At 42.5% G+C, this 21,656-nt stretch overlaps 1 non-coding gene across 1 annotated transcript; it reads left to right on the top strand.

Annotated features, from left to right (window-relative positions):
* Positions 1 to 21,180: 21,180 nt before the first annotated feature.
* Positions 21,181 to 21,253, top strand: trnar-ccg (transfer RNA arginine (anticodon CCG)). Its single transcript has one exon. It is a non-coding gene; the product is annotated as a tRNA-Arg (tRNA).
* The last annotated feature ends 403 nt before the right edge of the window (positions 21,254 to 21,656 follow it).

Raw genomic sequence — 21,656 nt, 5'->3', positions numbered from 1 at the left:
CCAAGATGTTCAAATGTTCATAAATGACCAGCATGGTCAAATAATAATAATCATAGTAGTTGTCGAGGGTGCAACAAGTCAGCAACTCAAGAGTAAGTGTCAGTTGGCTTTTTCATAGCCAATCTTTGAGAGTATCTCTACCGCTCCTGCTGTCTCTAGAGAGTTGAAAACAGCAGGTCTGGGACAGGTAGCATGTCCGGTGAACAGGTCAGGGTTCCAGCAGGTCTGGGACAGCAGGTCTGGGACAGGTAGCACGTCCGGTGAACAGGTCAGGGTTCCATAGCCGCAGGCAGAACAGTTGAAACTGGAGCAGCAGCACGGCCAGGTGGACTGGGGACAGCAAGGAGCCATTATACCAGGTAGTCCTTAGGGCTCAGGTCCTCCGAGAGAGAGAAAGAAAGAGAAGAAAGAAAGAGAGAAAGAGAGAATTAGAGAGAGCATGTTTATGAGTAGGTGAATGAATGAGTAGGTGTGTCAACTTTTGACTGGTACTGTTTATATACATATATTTTAAATATAGTTTCCTTTATTATTTTCCCTTAACCCGACCACTCCTCCCCTAATTGAAGTAAACTAATGGACAACAACACTTAGGCTTCTACTTCCAGCGTATACATACTATATACATTTACGGACAAAATGTATTTTACAATAGATATCTTTTGTTTGTTTTTAGTCCCATCCTTCAGCTACCCTCAATCCCTCCCATCAATCTCTAAAGACCATTCAGTTTGATTTCTATTTGCCATAGGTTTTTAACTGTGCTGTTTCACAAAAGTTCTGAGCCTATATACAGTTTACGGACACAGTATATTTTACATTAGTTATCTTGTTGATTTTAGTCCCACCCTTCAGATCCATTCAACCCCTCCCATCTATCTCTTAACACTATACATGTTTTATTTATATTTACAAAAGTTCTGAACTTTTCCATTCTCATAGTTTCTACAGATTGTGAATTAAAGATAAACATTTTTGCTGAAAGTATTGACAGCAGTGCTATTTGCAGAGTTAGCTCCAGTTAAATGTTGCAATTCTTCAGCCATTCCTGGACCTGCGATCCAAAAACAAGCTTCAGTACCAAAACAAATGATGTAATGAATCTCTCTTTGCAGCTAAATCTGCAGAGCTGGGATAGTTGTATCCCCCATATACAGTGCATTCGGAAAGTATTCAGACCCCTTCCTTCCCTTTATTCACATTTTGTTACGTTACAGCCTTATTCTAAAATTAATTAAATTTAAAAAAATCCTCATCAATCTACACACAATACCCCATAATGACAAAGTGAAAACAGGTGAAAAAAACAAGTGAAAAAAGCTAAACAGAAATATCTTATTTACGTAAGTATTCAGACCCTTTGCTATGAGACTCGAAATTGAGCTCAGGTACATCCTGTTTCCATTGATCATCCTTGACGTTTCTACAACTTGATTGGACATGATTCGGAAAGGTACACACCTTTCTATATAAGGTCTCACAATTGACAGTGCATGTAGGAGCACAGGATTGTGTCGAGGCGCAGATCTAGGGAAAAAAAAACCTGGCACCATCCCTACCGGCATCGAAAGGACTGTCAGACCATGAGAAACAAGATTCTCTGGTCAGATGGAACCAAGATTGAATTCTCTGGCCTGAATGCCAAACTTCACGTCTGGAGGAAACCTGGCACCATCCCTACGGTGAAACATGGTGGTGGCAGCATCATGCTATGGGGATGTTTTTCAGCGGCAGGGACTGCGACACTAGTCAGAATTGAGGGAAAGATGAACGGAGCAAAGTACAGAGAGATCCTTGATGAAAACCTGCTCCAGAGCGCTCAAGACCTCAGACTGGGACGAAGGTTCACCTTCCAACAGGACAATGAACCTAAGCACACAGCCAAGACAACACGAGAGTGGCTTAGGGAAAAGTCTCTGAATGTCCTTGATTGGCCCAGCCAGAGCCCGGACTTGAACCCGATCTAACATCTCTGGAGAGACCTGAAAATATCTGCCCAGCGATGCTCCCCCTCCAACCTGACAGAGCTTGAGAGGATCTGCAGGGAAGAATGGAAGAAACTTCCCAAATACAGCTGTGCCAAGCTTTTAGCTTCATACCCAAGAAGACTCGAGGCTGTAATGCTGACAAAGGTGCTACAAGTAAGTACTGAGTAAAGGGTCTGAATACTTATGTAAATGTAATAAAGATTTTTGTTATATACATTTGCTCAAAAACCAAAAAACATTTAGTTTTTTTGCTTTGTCATTATGGGGTATTGTGTGTAGATGGATGAGGGGGGGGGGAAATGATTTAATCCATTTTAGAATAAGACTGTAACATAACAAAATGTGGAAAAGGTCAAGGGGTCTGAATACTTTCCGAATGCACTGTATATAACATTCTTTTGATTGCAAGAATTTTGTATAATAATTTAAATAGAACAATTCTAAGTTTTGAATGCGGTGTCGTTCATAAACCATGTGCCATGGAATCGGTACATCCAAAATATCTTCCAAATTATTTTGCAATCTATATGGCATAGCTGTCAATTTGTTGGTCCTTAAATTAAACTGGTATACTTTTTAATTTATCACAATTTTCTTTAACCAATTTTCGACTTTAATGCAGGGCCGACAGACAAGTTCTTACTTTTTCCCCCTTCCACTTGCATCTTCCATTTTCAAATCCAATCAAATGTAATTTGTCACATGTGCAGAATACAACACGTGTAGACCTTACTGTGAAATGCTTACTTACAAGCCCTTAACAAACAATGCAGTTTTAAGAAAAATAAGAGTTAAGAAAAATATTTCTTAAATAAACTAAAGTAAAAAATAAAAGAGAATCAATAAAATAATGAGCCTGTACCGAGTCAATGTGCGGGGGTACAGGTTAGTTGAGGTAATTGAGGTAATATTTACATATAGGTAAAGGTAAAGTGGCTACACATAGATAATTAACAGTGAGTAGCAGATAGATAGGTAGAAGATAGGTAGCAGAGAGAACAGTCTATGACTAGGGTGGCTGGAGTCTTTGGCAATTTTTAGGGTCTTCCTCTGACACCGCCTGGTATAGAGGTCCTGGATGACAGGAAGCTTGGCCCCAGTGATGTACTGGACCGTACACACTACCCTCTGTAGCTCCTTGCGGTCGAAGGCCGAGCAGTTGCCATACCAGGCGGTGATGCAACCAGTCAGGATGCTCTCGATGGTGCAGCTGCAGAACCTTTTGAGGATCTGAGGCCCATGCCAAGTCTTTTCAGTCTCCTGGGGGGGGAACAGGCGTTGTCGTGCCCTCTTGGTGTGTTTGGACCATGATCGTTTGTTGGTGATGTGGACAACAAGAAACTTGAAGCTCTCAACCTGCTCCACTACAGCCCCATCGATAAGAATGGGGGTGTGCTCGGCCCTCCTTTCCCTGTAGTCCACGATCATCTCCTTTGTCTTGATCACGTTGAGGGAGAGGTTGTTGTCCTGCCACCACACTACCAGGTCTCTGACCTCCTCCTCATAGGCTGTCTCATCGTTGTCGGTGATCAGGCCTAACCATCGTTGTGTCGTCGGCAAACTTAATGATGGTGTTGGCGATGTGCTTGGCCATGCAGTCATGGGTGAACAGGGAGTACAGGAGAGGACTAAGCACGCACCCCTGAAGGGACCCCGTGTTGAGGATCAGTGTGGCAGATGTGTTGTTGCCTACCCTTACCACCTGTGGGCGGCCCATCAGGAGGTCCAGGATCAAGTTGCAGAGGGGGGTGTTTAGTCCCAGGGTCCTTAGCTTAGTGGAGAGCTTTGATGGCACTAAGCACTTCATGGCTACAGACGTGAGTACTACTGTTCGGTAGTCATTTAGGCAGGTTACCTTGGTGTTCTTGGGTACAGGGACTATGGTGTCTGTTTAAACATGTATGTATTACAGACTCGGCCAGGGACAGGTTGAAAATGTCAGTGAAGACACCCATTACGGTGAGCTTAATCATACAGTATTGCTTGCCTCGAAGCGTGGATAGAAGTAATTTAGCTTGTCTGGTAGGCTTGTGTCAATGGGCAGCTCGCGCCTGGGGTTCCCTTTGTAGTCCGTAATAGTTTGCAAGCCCTGCCACATCCAACGAGCGTCGGAGCCAGTGTAGTAGGATTCAATCTTAGTCCTTTATTTACGCTTTGCCTGTTTGATGGTTAGTCTCAGGGCATAGGGGGATTTCTTATATATTGTCCGGGTTAGAGTCACTGTGGGGACAACGTCATCGATGCACTTATTGATGAAGCCGGTGACTGATGTGGTATACTCCTCTATGCCATCAAATGAGTCCCGGAACATTTTCCAGTCTGTGGCAGCAAAACAGTTCTGTAGTTTAGCATCTGTGGTAATGCTGCAATTAGTTGGTTGTAATTTTGGGAAGAGCAGACATTTCCATATATTTTTGTTAGCTGCATGTGTGACATAACTCCACCAGTCCTATTTATGATATCATTTACAAAGACTGTACTTTTTTTTAAATTATTTTTTATAATATTTTTTTATCAGTTAGTATATTTGAGTTTAACCATAATATTTGTTGTATTATTTGTTCTGTATTTTCTGGTGGGTTAAACTTAAATTACAACCAACTTTCTATCGCTTTTTTAAAAATAGCAATATTTTTCCTTTCAGCAGGACAATAACCTAAAACACAAGGCCAAATCTTCACTGGAGTTGCTTACCAAGAAGACAGTGAATGTTCCTGAGTGGACGAGTTATAGTTTTGACTTAAATCTACTTGAAAATCTATGGCAAGACCTGAAGATGGTTGTCTAGCAATGATCAACAACCAATTTGACAGAGCTAGAATAATTATTTTAAGAATAATTGGCAAATGTTGCACAATCCAGGTGTGGAAAGCTCTTAGAGACTTTTCCAGAAAGACTCACAGTTGTAATCATTGCCAAATTATTGACTCAAACGTGTGAATACTTCTGTAAATTAAATATTTCTGTATTTCATTTTCAATAAATTTTCAATAAAATCCTAAAACATGTTTTCACTTTGTCATTTTGGAGTATTGTGTGTAGACGGGTGTGTCACAAGCGGATAGAACAGTTTTAAGGGTGAGTCAAGCGCAGGAGACTGAGGTCCGTTGGAACAAACTTGATTTAATAAATCCAAGGGCAAAATCCATATACGGCTGGGAGCACAACAGTCAAAAAGACTAAAAGAAGCTCCGCTCAAAAAGGCAGACGGGGCGCAGCCCGGCAACCCTAATGCCTATACAATAAGTCGTAAACCAAACAATATAACACCACACGTAACAAAGAACAATCCCGCACGAATCCTAACTAAACACAGACAGACTAAATACCCCCCCACTAATGACAAACACGAAACAGGAGCAATCAAAAACAGACATAACTAACAGACACTGAAACACAGATCGGTGGCAGCTAGTAGGCCGGCGACGACGAACGCCGAGCACCGCCCGACCGAGGAGAGGCGCCACCTTCTGTGGACGTTGTGACAGGGTGAAAAAACAAATGTTAAATATCACATTTTTATTCAAGCTGTAACACAACAAAATGTGGACTAAGTCAAGGGGTATGAATACTTTCTGAAGGCACTGTATGTGATAGTAGTTCCCTAACAATTAAATGTATAAAGGGAACAGACTTGCAGGAAGTCTTTAATGGTTGAGTGTTTAGTGAGAGATCCTAATGATTCGTTCTAAGTATTATCTTAAAAAACTCAAAAAGGATTCGAGTAATTAAAGGCTAAAAAACACTCCTAATCAAACTTATTTTATAAAATGTAAATAATAATTGTAATCATATTGATTAAAGATGTTTACACTATTTTAGCTGAACAGCGTACCACTTTTATTTTATTACATCCCTTCCAAAAAAACACGTGAAATGTGTAGTTTCACGTGTGAAACTGAGCTGATTCTTTCACATATGAAGATAAAAGAGACCCATGTCAGGTCAGTTGTTTGCATGTGAAACCATGTGTTCACATGTATTACATTTAGAGTTCACATGTGAGAAGAATAACATGTTTTCTCCTAACATGTGAATTGCAGATGCAAATGTGACATTTGCAGTTTCAAATTTGTGAAAATCTAACTCACATGTGGAATTGCATTATTTAATTTGCAGTTTTACATGTGAAAAACATTAAAATGTTGTCACATGTAGTTTCATGATATCACTTATTGAAATGTTTCATCCACATGTTACATTTATTTTCAAAATGTGCTCAATGTTTTCACATGTGTAGTTTCATGTCATCATAGGTTATTTTACATGTTGTCACATTCGCTTCACATAAAATCATTTTTCATGTGGTTTTCCCTGCAGGAATGTTGAATTGATGGAATTTATTGGAATTCAATTTGGAATTAAGTTTGTGGAATTGACCCCAACCCTGTTTGAAAGAGCTTGCGGAGGAAAGGAGGGGGGCCACGTTATCTTAGAGACTAGGGGAAATTCAATCAATCAGGAGTCTTGGCGTCTATATTACTGCACAGACGGTTCTAGTGGCATTATTGCAGGAGTAGAGGTGCAGGTATGGCCTGAAAACACCTCCCCAAGCCTGGGGAAACAAAGTGATTGGCTTATATCGACTTTGACTCATGAAGGGTACTATAGGTGATTGTTTTTTCTTCTTCTCCTCGGACGTGTCGATGTTTCTAAATCAACACGACTGTCCTTCAAACTCGGACTGTGAGATCTGGAGACTGTGGACATTAAATGTTAGGGCCAAATGACATACTGTCAATACTTAGCATGGTAAAAGAACCCAGCACGTGTGTGGAAAAATCTAAAGTCTGATAATTTATCTCCGTTCTCATGGATATGTGCTATTTATGGCTGTGTTTACAAAGGCAGCCAAATTTGGATATGTTCCCTCTAATTGGTCTTTTGACCAATCAGGTCAGCTCTTCTGCCAATAATTGTGAAAAAGATCAGAATTGGGAAGCAGCCGACCTATCTCATGTGGACTATTTAAAGTCAACAGCAATTATTAGTTATAGGTCATCACTTCAAGAGATTGTCATTTCTTTAACTTTTATCTCATGCACTAAAGGGGCAGTCTGGGATTGTTACATCCATTTTTGGACATAATTAATGATATATAGCCATTGATAACTTAGAAATGCCTCATGAGCTTAGTTCCATTGTCTTCCTCCATCACAGCATAAAATATATAGCTACAAAAGTATTACTGGTAAGATTTCTCCAGCCCCATCCTTCAAAACAAGAGGCGGTCCCTGGATGATGTTGGGCATGTCACAGGCATGTGTGTCATGGTGGTGTTTTGCTGTCAGCCCTTTGGCTTGTTTTCTTGGAATTACATTTTGTACCACTTGGGATTTGAGCAGTTTTTAATGGTGGGTAGGATTGTGCGTGTGCGTCTAGACATGAGTCACAGTACCGGAAAACTGTTAAGTCCCTCTGATGGATTATTCTGCCATGCCAACACTGCTTTCCATGGGTCTTCACCATCCATCACAGCCTTTGTTAGGAGTGTTTTGGCTATTCCTTTGGCTGTGATATGGTGATGACGTCACATGTTTAAAGTCCCGCTCATTAGCACATTTTAGAAAGTCCATTCCCGGAGAAGGGGGGGCCATAATGACGTAAATGGAAATTACCAGAAACAACAGTGTGAGCAACAACATGTCTGCTGAATTGCTTTTTGCAGCATTCACTGATGGTGTCTGATGTGGTGTCAGTCAGCACATCGAGCTCCCAGTAGTCCGAGTAATAATCGACCATGATGAGGTAGTTGCTTTTGTTGACTGTGAGTAACTAAGTCTATCCCGATCTTGGACCATGGGAGGGGAGGGATTTGGTGGGGGGTGAGAGTCTCCTTTTGTTGTCTCTTCTGGATGGAGTTGCAGGTTGCACATTTGCTGATAAAGATCTTTACGTCCTCTGTAATCCTTGGCCAGAAAACATCATCACGTGCCTTTCTGAGACGGGCCTCTATGCCTGAGTGGCCAGAGTGTATTTTGTTTTGAAAGTATGCGCATAACATGTCAGGGATGAAGACTCTGTTTCCTTTAAATATCACTCCATTTTCTGCGGTGAGCTCCTCTTTGTACGTCCAGAAATCTTTCAGTGTGTGACTCATAGCCTGTTTGGTTCCAGGCCAGATGTTTTTTATTTGTGCGTACAGAGCCTGAAACAGTGGGTCCTGGGAACAGTGTGCTTTGATTATCTCCATTGTCTTAGTTGAGATGTTGACATCACTGGTGTGATCCACCTTTTCCAGGTCAGTTGCGGCTAGACCGATAGCATAGACCGTGGCTGGTGTTTGCATTTGTCTGTGCTCTGTGCTTGATTGAGCTGTTCTGAACAGGAAGTCAGCTACATGTAGTTCTTTGCCTAACAGACCTGGGTTCAGACCTGGCTTCAAGATCTGTAATATGGCACTGGAGAAGAAGGCAGACGTTTTACGTGCCCCGAGCCGATAGTTTTTTTGTTCGTTCATTTACGTTGTTTGTAACTTCTTTTTTAACTTTTATTTTGTACATAATGTTGCCGCTACCGAAGGGCAGGCTTCCTTCTGAGAATTCATAGGCAATCGAATAAACTCCCACTTCCCTCCATTCTGCTAGCAAACGTGCAATACTTTCACAATAAAATCAACGAGTTACACAGAAGATTAAACTACCAACGGGACATTAAAAACTGTAACATCTTATGCTTCATGGAGTCATGGCTGAACAATGACAATATCAACATACAGCTGGCTGGTTATATGATGTACCGGCAGGATAGAACAGCGGCGTCTGGTAAGACAAGGGGCGGCAGACTATGTATTTTTGTAAACAACAGCTGGTGCACGATATCTAAGGAAGTCTCAAGTTATTGCCCACCTGAGGTAGAGTATCTCACGATACGCTGTAGACCACACTATCTACCGAGAGAAATTTCATCTGTATTCTTTGTAGCTGTTTACATACCACCACAGTCAGAGGCTGGCACTAAGACAGCATTGAATTAACTGTATTCCGCCATAAGCAAACAAGAAAACGCTCACCCAGAGGCAGCGCTCCTAGTAGCTGGGGACTTTAATGCAAGAAACTTAAATCCATTTTACCAAATTTCTATCAGCATGTTAAATGTGCAACCAGTGGAAAATACCTCTGGACCACCTATACTCCACACACAGAGACGCATACAAAGCTCTCCCTCACCCTCCATTTGACAAATCTGACCCTAATTCTATCCTCCTGATTCCTGCTTACAAGCTAAATTTAAGCAGGAAGCACCAGTGACTAGATCAATAAAAAATGGTCAGATGAAGCAGATGCTAAGCTACAGGACTGTTTTGCTAACACAGACTGGAATATGTTCCGGGATTCCTCTGATGGCATTGAGGAGTACACCACATCAGTCATTGGCTTCATCAATAAGTGCATTGACGACATCGTCCCCACAGTGACCGTACGTACATACCCCAACCAGAAGCCATGGATTACAGGCATCATCCACACTGAGCTTAAGGGTAGAGCTGCCGCTTCCAAGGAGCAGGACTCTAACCCGGAAGCTTATAAGAAATCCCACTATGACCTACGACGAACCATCAAACAGGCAAAGGGTCAATACAGGACTAAGATCGAATTGTACTACACCGGCTCTGACGCTCGTCGGATGTGGCAGGGCTTGCAAACCATTACAAACTACAAAGGGAAGCACAGCCAAGAGCTTCCCAGTGACACGGGCCTACCAGACGAGCTAAACTACTTCTATGCTCGCTTCGAGGCAAATAACACTGAAACATGCATGAGAGCACCAGCTGTTCCAGAAGACTGTGTGATCACGCTTTCCGCAGTAAGACCTTTAAACAGGTCACAGGGCCAGACAGATTACCAGGACATGCACTGCGAGCATGCGCTGACCAACTGGCAAGTGTCTTCACTGACATTTTCAACCTCTCCCTGTCCGAGTCTGTAATGCAAACATGTTTTAAGCAGACCACCATAGTCCCTGTGCCCAATAACACTAAGGTAACCTACCTAAATGACTACCGACCCGTAGCACTCAGTCCCCTCCTGTACTCCCTGTTCACTCATGGCTGCACGGCCAGGCACGAGTCCAACACCATCATTAAATTTGCCGATGACACAACAGTGGTAGGCCTGATCACCGACAACGACGAGACAGCCTATAGGGAGGAGGTCAGAGACCTGGCAGTGTGGTGGCAGGACAACAACCTCTCCCTCAGCGTGATCAAGACAAAGGAGATGATTAAGGACTACAGGAAAAAGAGGACCAAGCACACCCCCATTCTAATCGATGGGGCTGCAGTGGTTGAACCTGGTTGTTGGACAAAGAATCAGTGGGCTAGAAAAAGTGCAATTTCTGTAATTTTTTCATGTTGATCATGTCCTCTTGCTGAGCTCTCAATAGTTTGCATGATTAATAATGAGCATAATTGACCTTTGATTTGTGCAACAGATATGCAATACAATTATGCATATACAGTATCAAATGGTATTATTTTGTTAGTTTGAAATAGCACTCAAGATTGCAGTCTTAACATTGCTTCTGTGTCCTAATGTTCAATCATATAGTGGATTGTCATGGACTTATCTCGTATGGACGCCTGTTGGCAGTTTTTGAAAATAATCAGTCCTGGGCTTCTGAAAAGGTTGTATCTTCTTCTGTCTGTTCCATCCGTGTAACGAGATGAGTGGGGGTAAAGGATTTCCATAATCCTCAGCAGTATTAGAGACATGCTCTGTGTCCCAACTAGTACCCAATTCCCTATATAGTGCACTACTTTTGAATAGAGCCCTATAGGCCCTGATCCAATGTAGTACACTACACTCTTAGAAAATAGGGTTCCAAAACAGTTCTTCAGTTGACCCCATAGGAGAACTCTTTTTGGTTCTTGGTAGAACCGTTTTTGGTTTCAGATAGAACCCTTTTGGGTTCCATGTAGAACCCTCTATGGAAAGGGTTCTCCTTGGAATCCAAAAGGGTTCTACCTGGAACCCAAAATGGTTCTTCTAAGGGTTCTCATATGGGGACAGCCGAAGAACCCTTTTAGGTTCTGGATAGCACATTTTTTTCTAAGAGTGTACTGTACATTAGGGAAAATGGTATCATTTGGGATACAGATAGACTCAGCGGTGGATTGGATCCATCTAGAGCAGGCTCCTTTGTTCTGCAGCCAGAGAAACCCTTCTTCCTCAGTGACTGCAGGAATATTTATGGTCCAAAACACACACAGTCGGTCGCACACACACATCCCACCCCCACCGTGCTCCCCCCTGACTTGCCATCTCACAGCTGCTGTCTGCTGTTGATGGCTCACCTTACCCAGTAAAAAGATCCCAGAGTTTTTATAGCACAATTTATATTCATGCATCTGGCTGTTCCAGTTCAAATGTCCAGTGCTGTATGATGAAAACAGGACCAACACAACAACCACCTTTTATGATATGCCGACTGAAAAACATATTTATGTTATTTTGACAGGGAAGAAATCAGATGGGATACATGCAGGTGAGAAAAACAGAGGGAAGGGCAGGCTTTGAGCCACAGTCGCCAGTGTGGAATCATAGATGTTATATGTGACAGGAGAGCTACCACTCAACCACTCCTCTCCACATGTTTTGCCCTTTTGAGATGTGCAATTCATATGATTCACCCCATCATCTACGTTTTACATTTTAGTCATTTAGCAGACACTCTTAACCAGAGCGCCTTACTGTTAGTGCATTCATCTTAATATAGCTAGGTGAGTCAACCACATATCGTAATCGTATTAAGTAAACGTTTCCTAAATAAAGAAGTTGTCAGCAAAGTCAGGGCTAATAGGAAAAGATAAGCACAGGTTTATGGGGTGGCAGGTAGCCTAGTGGTTAGTGTTGGGCCAGTAACTGAAAGGTTGCTGGATTGAATCCCTGAGCTGACAATGTAAAAATGTGTTGTTCTGCCCCTGAACAAGTCAGTTAACCCTACAGTTCCCCAGTAGGCTGTAATTGTAAATAAGAATTTGTTCTTAACTGACTTGTGTTGTTAAATAATAAATGGGGGTGGCAGAACATGGTGCTTGGGTTGTGGTGTAGGGTTTGAGCATAGCCTGAAGGTAGGGATGGGCAGTTTCATTTGCTGCTCTCTAGGCAAGCACCAGGGTAATTGCATAAGTAATGCCTACTGATTACACTATATCCCTAAAGGCTCCATTATTTGGTCACAGTCATCTGTGGGTGTCTAAGCAGTTAACAGTGTGTGTCTAGTGGGTGCCTTCAATTTCTAAAGGTTCTGGCCCAAGCTGGCAGGCTGAAAGTCCTTGACTTTGCCGAGACAAGTGCTACAAGTGAGTTGTTTGGTAGCTTCTGTTTCAAGAGGAAATGTGTGCCCTCCTAAGCGCAAAAAAAACAACCTAGATCTATGACAATGTACAGTGAGGGAAAAAAGTATTTGATCCTCTGCTGATTTTGTACGTTTGCCCACTGACAAAGAAATGATCAGTCTATAATTTTAATGTTAGATTTATTTGAACAGTGAGAGACAGAATAACAACAACAAAAATAGAGAAAAACGCATGTCAAAAATGTTATAAAATGATTTGCTTTTTAATGAGGGAAATAAGTATTTGACCCCTCTGCAAAACATGACTTAGTTCTTGGTGGCAAAACCCTTGTTGGCAATCACAGAGGTCAGACGTTTCTTGTAGTTGGCCACCAGGTTTGCACACAACTCAGGAGGGATTTTCTCCCACTCCTCTTTGCAGATCTTCTCCAAGTCATTAAGGTTTCGAGGCTGACGTGTGGCAACTCGAACCTTCAGCTCCCTCAACAGATTTTCTATGGGATTAAGGTCTGGAGACTGGCTAGGCCACTCCAGGACATTAATGTGCTTCTTCTTGAGCCACTCCTTTGTTGCCTTGGCCGTTTGTTTTGGGTCATTGTCATGCTGGAATACCCATCTACGACCCATTTTCAATGCCCTGGCTGAGGGAAAGAAGTTCTCACCCAAGATTTGACAAGACATGGCCCCGTCCATCGTCCCTTTGATGTGGTGAAGTTGTCCTGTCCCCTTAGCAGAAAAACACCCCCAAAGCATAATGTTTCCACCTCCATGTTTGACGATGGGGATGGTGTTCTTGGGGTCATAGGCAACATTCCTCCTCCTCCACACACGGCGAGTTGAGTTGATACCAAAGAGCTCCATTTTGGCTCATCTGACCACAACACTTTCACCCAGTTGTCCTCTGAATCATTCAGATGTTCATTGGCAAACTTCAGACGGGCATGTATATGTGCTTTCTTGAGCAGGTGGACCTTGCGGGCGCTGCAGGATTTCAGTCCTTCACGGTGTAGTGTGTTACCAATTGTTTTCTTGGTGACTATGGTCCCAGCTGCCTTGAGATCATTGACAAGATCCTCCCGTGTAGTTCTGGGCTGATTCCTCACCGTTCTCATGATCATTGCAACTCCACGAGGTGAGATCTTGCATGGAGCCCTAGGCTGAGGGAGATTGACAGTTCTTTTGTGTTTCTTCCATTTGCGAATAATTGCACCAACTGTTGTCACCTTCTCACCAAGCTGCTTGGCAATGGTCTTGTAGCCCATTCCAGCCTTGTGTAGGTCTACAATCTTGTCCCTGACATCCTTGGAGAGCTCTTTGGTCTTGGCCATGGTGGAGAGTTTGGAATCTGATTGATTGATTGCTTCTGTGGACAGGCGTCTTTTATACAGGTAACAAACTGATATTAGGAGCACTCCCTTTAAGAGTGTGCTCCTAATCTCAGCTTGTTACCTGTACAAAAGACACCTGGGAGCCAGAAATCTTTCTGATTGAGAGGGGGTCAAATACTTATTTCCCTCATTAAAATGCAAATCAATTTATAACATTTCTGACATGCGTTTTTCTGGATTTTTTGTTGTTATTCTGTCTCTCACTGTTCAAATAAACCTACCATTAAAATTATAGACTGATCATTTCTTTGTCAGTGGGCAAACGTACAAAATCAGCAAGGGATCAAATACTTTTTTCCCCTCACTGTAATAACATTATTCATGAATCATTGACTGAATTAGAAGAAAATGCAAATTAGAACTAATGAATAATTAAATGACCATTAAAAGTAAATGTGTGGGCATGGATCTGTTTTATAGGTAATTTAATCTGTGTGATTAGGAAATATAGTGGAAATAACTTTATTCCTTAGGATATATTCCCCATACTGCTTGCTTTGCAAATGATCCTCCCTAGTCACCAGCAAAATAAAAACTTTACGGAGGGGTGCATATTGGGATTAGGTTAACATATGCAGTAAAACCTATTCAGCTCAATCGTGACAATCCAGCAAAAACCAGCCAAGCCAAAAATCACATACAATATGGCTCTCTGAATGTGGAGATACCAGACCGAGAGTGTGTGCGTGTGTTTTTGTTGTTGTTGTTGTGTACCTGTTGCTATACCTGGCTGTATTGTCTGGATTCATTCAGCCGTTTTTCACACCTCCAGCTGTGTAGACGTGACAGCCCAACACAAGGTCAATTGGTGTCACTGGTGTCACTGGTCTTCTAGTGTATAACCAGTCAGTCAAACTCAATTCCCTGAGTCCTGATGGCTGGGTGATGTAATGATGGGGTTGGCTAAAGCCTCTGTTCCTAATGATTAACCTGTCCCATCCACTGAAATGTGATTTAACTACAACCATTATGTGAGTTATACCCTGTATTAGGTAACCTATCTACTGGGCTCAATATTTGGAATGACTAAAAGTAAATGATACTGAGGACTGGGAGTCTGCAACCCACTGAACATTGCTGGAACAACGACCGACTATTGGACACAGTAAAATGTTCTAGGATAAAAAAGAAGATTGTGTCATATTGGCAATATTGGCTATTGCCAATATGGGGAATTTGTATGAGAAAAAGGTTAATGATTCTCCTGGCCCAACGTGAGGACACAATCAAACGCATACACTGCCATTGTTGTCATTCTCATGGCTCACAGAACATACAGTTGAAGTCGGAAGTTGACATACACTTAGGTTGGAGTCATTAAAACTCGTTTTTCAACCACTCCACAAATTTCTTGTTAACAAACTATAGTTTTGGCAAGTCGGTTAGGACATCTACTTTGTGCATGACACAAGTAATTTTTCCAACAATTGTTTACAGACAGATTATTTCACTTATGTATCACAATTCCAGTCGGTCAGAACTTTACATACACGAAGTTGACTGTGCCTTTAAACAGCTTGGAAAATTCCAGAAAATAATGTAATGGCTTTAGAAGCTTCTGATAGGCTAATTGACATCATTTGATTCAATTGGAGGTGTGCCTGTGGATGTATTTCAAGGCCTACCTTCAAACTCACTGCCTCTTCGCTTGACATCATGGGAAAATCAAAAGAAATCAGCCAAGACCTCAGAAAATAAATTGTAGATCTCATAAGTCTGGTTGATCCTTGGGAGCAATTTCCAAATGCCTGAAAGTACCACGTTCATCTGTTCAAACAATAGTACGCAAGTATAAACACCATGGGTCCACGCAGCTGTCATACCGCTCAGGAAGGAGACGCGTTCTGTCTCCTTGAGATGAACGTACTTTGGTGCGAAAACAATAGAATAGCAAATGAAATCCCAGAACAACAGCAAAGGACATTGTGAAGATGCTGGAGAAAACAGGTACAAAAGTATCAGTATGCACAGTAAAACGGGTCCTATATCGACATAACCTGAAAGGCCGCTCAGCAAGCACAAAGCCACTGCTCCAAAACCGCCATAAAAAAGCCAGACTACGGTTTGCAACTGCACATGGGGACAAAGATCGTACTTTTTGGAGAAGTGTCGTCTGGTCTGATGAAACGAAAAAGGGGGAGGCTTGCAAGCCGAAGAACACCATCCCAACCGTGAAGCACAGGGGTGGCAGCATCATGTTGTGGGGGTGCTTTGCTGCAGGAGGGACTGGTGCACTTCACAAAATAGATTTCAGCTTTTATTTCTTTCATCACATTCCCACTGGGTCAGAAGTTTACATACATTCAATTATTAGCCTTCCCTGTAGCTCAGTTGGTAGAGCATGGTGTTTGCAACGCCAGGGTTGTGGGTTTGATTCCCACGGGGGGCCAGCACAGAAAAAAAAATTATGAAATGAAATGTATGCATTCACTACTGTAAGTCGCTCTGGATAAGAGTGTCTGCTAAATGACTAAAATGTTTTTTTTAAATGTAAAAATGTATTATTTGGTAGCATTGCCTTTAAATTGATTAACTTGGGTCAAAAGTTTCAGGTAGCCTTCCACAAGCTTCACACAATAAGTTGGGTGAATTTTCGCCAATTCCTCCTGACAGAGCTGGTGTAACTGAGTCAGGTTTGTAGGCCTCCTTGCTCGCACACGCTTTTTCAGTTCTGCCAACAAATTGTCCATGGGATTGAGTTCAGGGCTTTGTGATGGCCACTCCAATTCCTTGACTTTGTTGTCCTGAAGCCATTTTGCCACAACTTTGGAGGTACAGTGAGGGGGGAAAGTATTTGATCCCCTGCTGATTTTGTATGTTTGCCCACTTACAAAGAAATGATCAGTCTATAATTTTAATAGTAGGTTTATTTGAACAGTGAGAGACAGAATAACAACAACAAAAATAGAGAAAAACGCATGTCAAAAATGTTATAAAATGATTTGCATTTTAATGAGGGAGATAAGTATATGACCCCTCTGCAAAACATGACTTAGTACTTGGTGGCAAAACCCTTGTTGGCAATCACAGAGGTCAGACGTTTCTTGTAGTTGGCCACCAGGTTTGCACACATCTCAGGAGGGATTTTGTCCCACTCCTCTTTGCAGATCTTCTCCAAGTCATTAAGGTTTCGAGGCTGACGTGTGGCAACTCAAACCCTCCACAGATTTTCTATGGGATTAAGGTCTGGAGACTGGCTAGGCCACTCCAGGACCTTAATGTGCTTCTTCTTGAGCCACTCCTTTGTTGCCTTGGCCGTGTGTTTTGGGTCATTGTCATGCTGGAATACCCATCCACGACCCATTTTCAATACACTGGCTGAGGGAAGGAGGTTCTCACCCAAGATTTGACGGTACATGGCCCCGTCCATCGTCCCTTTGATGCGGTGAAGATGTCCTGTCCCCTTAACAGAAAAACACCCCCAAAGCATAATGTTTCCACCTCCATGTTTGATGGTGGAGATGGTGTTCTTGCGGTCATAGGCAGCATTCCTCCTCCTCCAAACACGGCGATTTGAGTTGATGTCAAGGAGCTCCATTTTGGTCTCATCTAACCACAACACTTTCACCAGTTGTCCTCTGAGTCATTCAGATGTTCATTGGCAAACATCAGATGGGCATGTATATGTATTCTTGAGCAGGGGGACCTTGCGGGCGCTGCAGGATTTCAGTCCTTCACGGCGTAGTGTGTTACCAATTGTTTTCTTGGTGACTATGGTCCCAGCTGCCTTGAGATCATTGACAAGATCCTCCCGTGTAGTTCTGGGCTGATTCCTCACCGTTCTCATGATCATTGCAACTCCACGAGGTGAGATCTTGCATGGAGCCCAGGCCGAGAGATATTGACAGTTCTTTTGTGTTTCTTCCATTTGCGAATAATCGCACCAAATGTTGTCACCTTCTCACCAAGCTGCTTAGCGATGGTCTTGTAGCCCATTCCAGCCTTATGTAGGTCTACAATCTTGTCCCTGACATCCTTGGAGAGCTCTTTGGTCTTGGCCATGGTGGAGAGTTTGGAATCTGATTGATTGATTGCTTCTGTGGACAGGTGTCTTTTTACAGGTAACAAGCTGCGGTTAGGAGCACTCCCTTTAAGAGTGTGCTCCTAATCTCAGCTTGTTACCTGTATAAAAGACACCTGGGAGCCAGAAATCTTTCTGATTGAGAGGGGGTCAAATACTTATTTCCCTCATTAAAATGCAAATCAATTTATAACATTTCTGACATGCGTTTTTCTGGATATTTTTGTTGTTATTCTGTCTCTCACTGTTCAAATAAACCTACCATTAAAATTATAGACTTATCCTTTCTTTGTCAGTGGGCAAACCTACAAAATCAGCAAGGGATCAAATACTTTCCCCCCCCCCCCCCCACTGTATGCTTGGGGTCATTTTCCATTTGGAAGACCCATTTGTGACCAAGCTTTAACTTCCTGACTGATGTCTTGAGATGTTGATTCAATATATCCACATAATTTTATTTCCTCTTGATGCCATCTATTTTGTGAAGTGCACCAGTCCCTCCTGCAGCAAAGCACCCCCACAACATGATGCTGCCACCCCTATGCTTCACGGTTGGGATGGTGTTCTTCGGCTTGCCAGCCTCCCCCTTTTTCCTCCAAACATAACGATGGTCATTATGGCCAAACAGTTCTATTTTCGTTTAGGCCTTGAAATACATCCACAGGTACACCTCCAATTGACTCAAATGATGTCAATTAGCCTATCAGAAGCTTCTAAAGCCATGCCATAATTTCCTGGAATTTTCCAAGCTGTTTAAAGGCACAGTCAACATGGTGTATGTAAACTTCTGACCCACTGGAATTGTGATACAGTGAATTATACATGAAATAATCTGTCTGTAAACAATTGTTGGGAAAATTACTTGTGTCATGCACAAAGTTGATGTCCTATCCGACTTGCCAAAACTATAGTTTGTTAATAACAAGAAATTTGTGGAATGGTTGAAAAACGAGTTTTAATGACTCCAACCTAAGTGTATGGAAACTTCTGACTTCAACTGTATGTGACAGAGGGGACAGTTAAGGAGCTTTTACTAGCACAAGCAGAAATTAAGTCATTTGATGCCCAATCGAAAGCAAATTAGTTGCAACAGCAGCTCCAAATGGGAGGGGTAGCAGGCCTAAAGTGGGTTGCACAGACCTATGATGGTGCAGCTGTCATGAGTGGGTCCAAAGGAGGTGTGCAAGCACATTTCAGAGTGCTGCATCCGGAGGCAATTTATGTACATTGCTATGCTCATGAGTTTAATTTGGTATTGTGTCATACTTGCAGGGCTATTCCGGAGGCTGCTGAGTTTTTCAATTTCTTGGAGAATGTGTTTTTGTTTTTCAGTTTATCCCTAGTTAACCACCACAAGTTCAAACTTGGAATAGCATCAGCTGAACTTGTACAGTTCTCAAACACTCGCTGGGCGTGCCAGCTGCGGTCCATGAATGCAGTCCTGGACACTTTAACTGCTCTATTTGATTGTCTATCTGCCATTGGATCCCCCATGGCTGTTGGTCTGAGAGCAAAGCTTCATAAGTTCTCCACCATGTATTTGCTACTGATGTTTCAGTGCCTTCTTTCTATAACTGAGGTACTACATAAGTTCCTCCAGAAAGAGACTGTAGGCCTGGCAGAAGCTTGTTCTGGCAAACAAGCTGTATGTGACACACTGATAGGCAAATGCACAGATGCATTTGCCCTAGAACTTTATGACAGAACCAAAGCACTCTTTGAAATTCACAATATTCCAGAGGAAGAAATAGCAAACAAAGGACAATGGTAGATTTTGTGGTGGAGACCTCCTTGGGTTTAGGTACAGAATTGTCATGTTCCCAAACAATGAAAACAGAGTTGTTGCTCCCCTGCTTGGACAAGATGTATTCTCGACTGTAGATGCAGGTCTGATCAAAGGCATACAGGCATGGTAACCCAACTCAAAAAACTTCCTTGATACATCATGCTTAACTGAGTTTGCCAAGCACTACAGTATTGAGGTTAAAACAGAAGAGATGTTGGTGGCCGGAAACTTTCTTGCCCGGAAAAGAGAGGCTGGATGTGCTTGCTGTGCATAACCTCCTGGATGATGATAAGTTTCCTTCTCTGAAGAAATCATTCAGGTTGCCCTCACAATTCCTGTGAGCAGCTGCTCCTGTGAAAGGTCCCTTAGTGCACTGCGCCAGATGCACTCCTGGTTGCGTAAGACAATGGGTCAGAAAAGCCTTGCAAGTCTTGCAGCCATGTCCATTGAGGGTGAAGTGTTTGGGCCACTAAGCCACAATAGTGTCATTGACCACTTTGCAACCTTTAAAAATAGGAGGTACACTTTGATGCGTCCACCCACAAAATAAGCATCAAAAGAGAGAAGCAGGAGGAGCAGTTCCTTAATATAGGTTCTAATATTTGTTTGGGATCTTACTTTTTGATCAGATTTTATTCCTAATTATTTTTCAGTTTTTTTATTTTATTTAGCTCATTAGTTGAATTTAGTTCTGCCCCTTTGTGGATGATACAGTTTTTTTCTAATGATATAACATGACCTGAACCTTTCTCTCTCTCCTCTCCTCTCTCTCTCTCAAAATAAAATCCCTAAGTATTTTGGCTACATAGTACAGCCATTTTTGTGCCTTTTGTTGTTGGATGGATGGGGACAGAGTGGACTTCTTTGGAGAGAATTTAAGTAAGTCATATTAGATCAGTGTCTAACACAATGTAACGTCTGCTTCCAACTCACACTCTCAAACACATAGATCCTCTGAAGGCAGCTCACTCTCCAGATCCCAATCACCTGAATTCTGATCACCTGTTCACACACCTGTATATCATTATAACACACTATTCATTTCCGTTCTTTGCACCACATCATTGTGAGGTATTGTTTGTTTTGTGACACACTTCTATTCAGAGCTCTGTTTTTCCCGTAATTTAATCCTCCCGTGTATGATAGTTTTGGCCTGCCTCACTAACGACACCTTTTGCCTATTCCCTGCCTGTACTTTAGCCTATTGGATTTCCTGTTATCAACCTATTGCCTGATCTCCTGGATGACATTACTAGCGTTTTCCCTGTCTGTACTGTTACCTTTTTGGACCCCTGTGTATGACCTTCTGTCTGCCCCTGGACCTAGCTACCTGCCTCCTCCTGTGGTCCTTTACCAATAAACACTTCCTGCACCCTGCACTTGAAACCAGCTCTCTGTCTCCCATCGTGTTCATTACACAGAAACTATGAGACAGGTATACTTTTATCAAACCTTGACCAAAAATAATCTTATTTTGATAGATTTTACACCCGTTGTTACTTTCAAAATATATGATGAAAATACGTTTTGGGGCTTTAAAACAAATCCTGGGGGAGTATGCCCTGTCCCCCTTAAAAGAGGCTTAGCCCCCCTATCCATGAATCTCTAGTGACATCTCTGCTTTGCAATAACATGGAAATTGAAATAAACAAGGAAGTTTAATTGTGGGCAACATGAGACCAAAAGGAAGCAGTCATTGGCCCAGTGGCCTAATGGATAAGGCATCAGCCTCCGGAGCTGGGGATTGTGGGTTCAAGTCCCACCTGGGTCTTTTGAAATCAGCTTGTTTTTATCCATAGAAAATGGTGCCAACGGAGATGGCAGCATCACGACTAGCTCTTCGAAAACTTTGCCGTATTTCGTTTTTTTATGTACTATTTTTTACAATATTAGCCGGGAAGAACTATTGGACATTAGAGCGGCAGTAACTCACCAGAACTACCAGCATTACGATCAGTAATACGACTTCCCTGGAGCAGATCCTTTGTTCACTCTCCCCAGAGCAGTTGAACTTATTGCAGAGGCCGACCCAAAACATCGCCGGCGGAGGAGAGGCACTCGAGGCGGCCTGCTGGTTCGACTTAGGAGGCGCGCACACCATCCACCGCTTCCGTCTTTGGATAACAAAGTTGATGAGCTTAGAGCAAGGATTTCTTTTACAGAGAGACATCGGG

The sequence above is a fragment of the Salmo salar genome, chromosome 19 (assembly GCF_965601325.2).
Source record: "Salmo salar chromosome 19, fSalSal1, whole genome shotgun sequence".
NCBI lineage: Eukaryota > Metazoa > Chordata > Actinopteri > Salmoniformes > Salmonidae > Salmo > Salmo salar.
The sequence above is the reverse complement of the archived record's forward strand: the minus strand, read 5'-3'. Positions and strand labels throughout refer to the sequence as shown.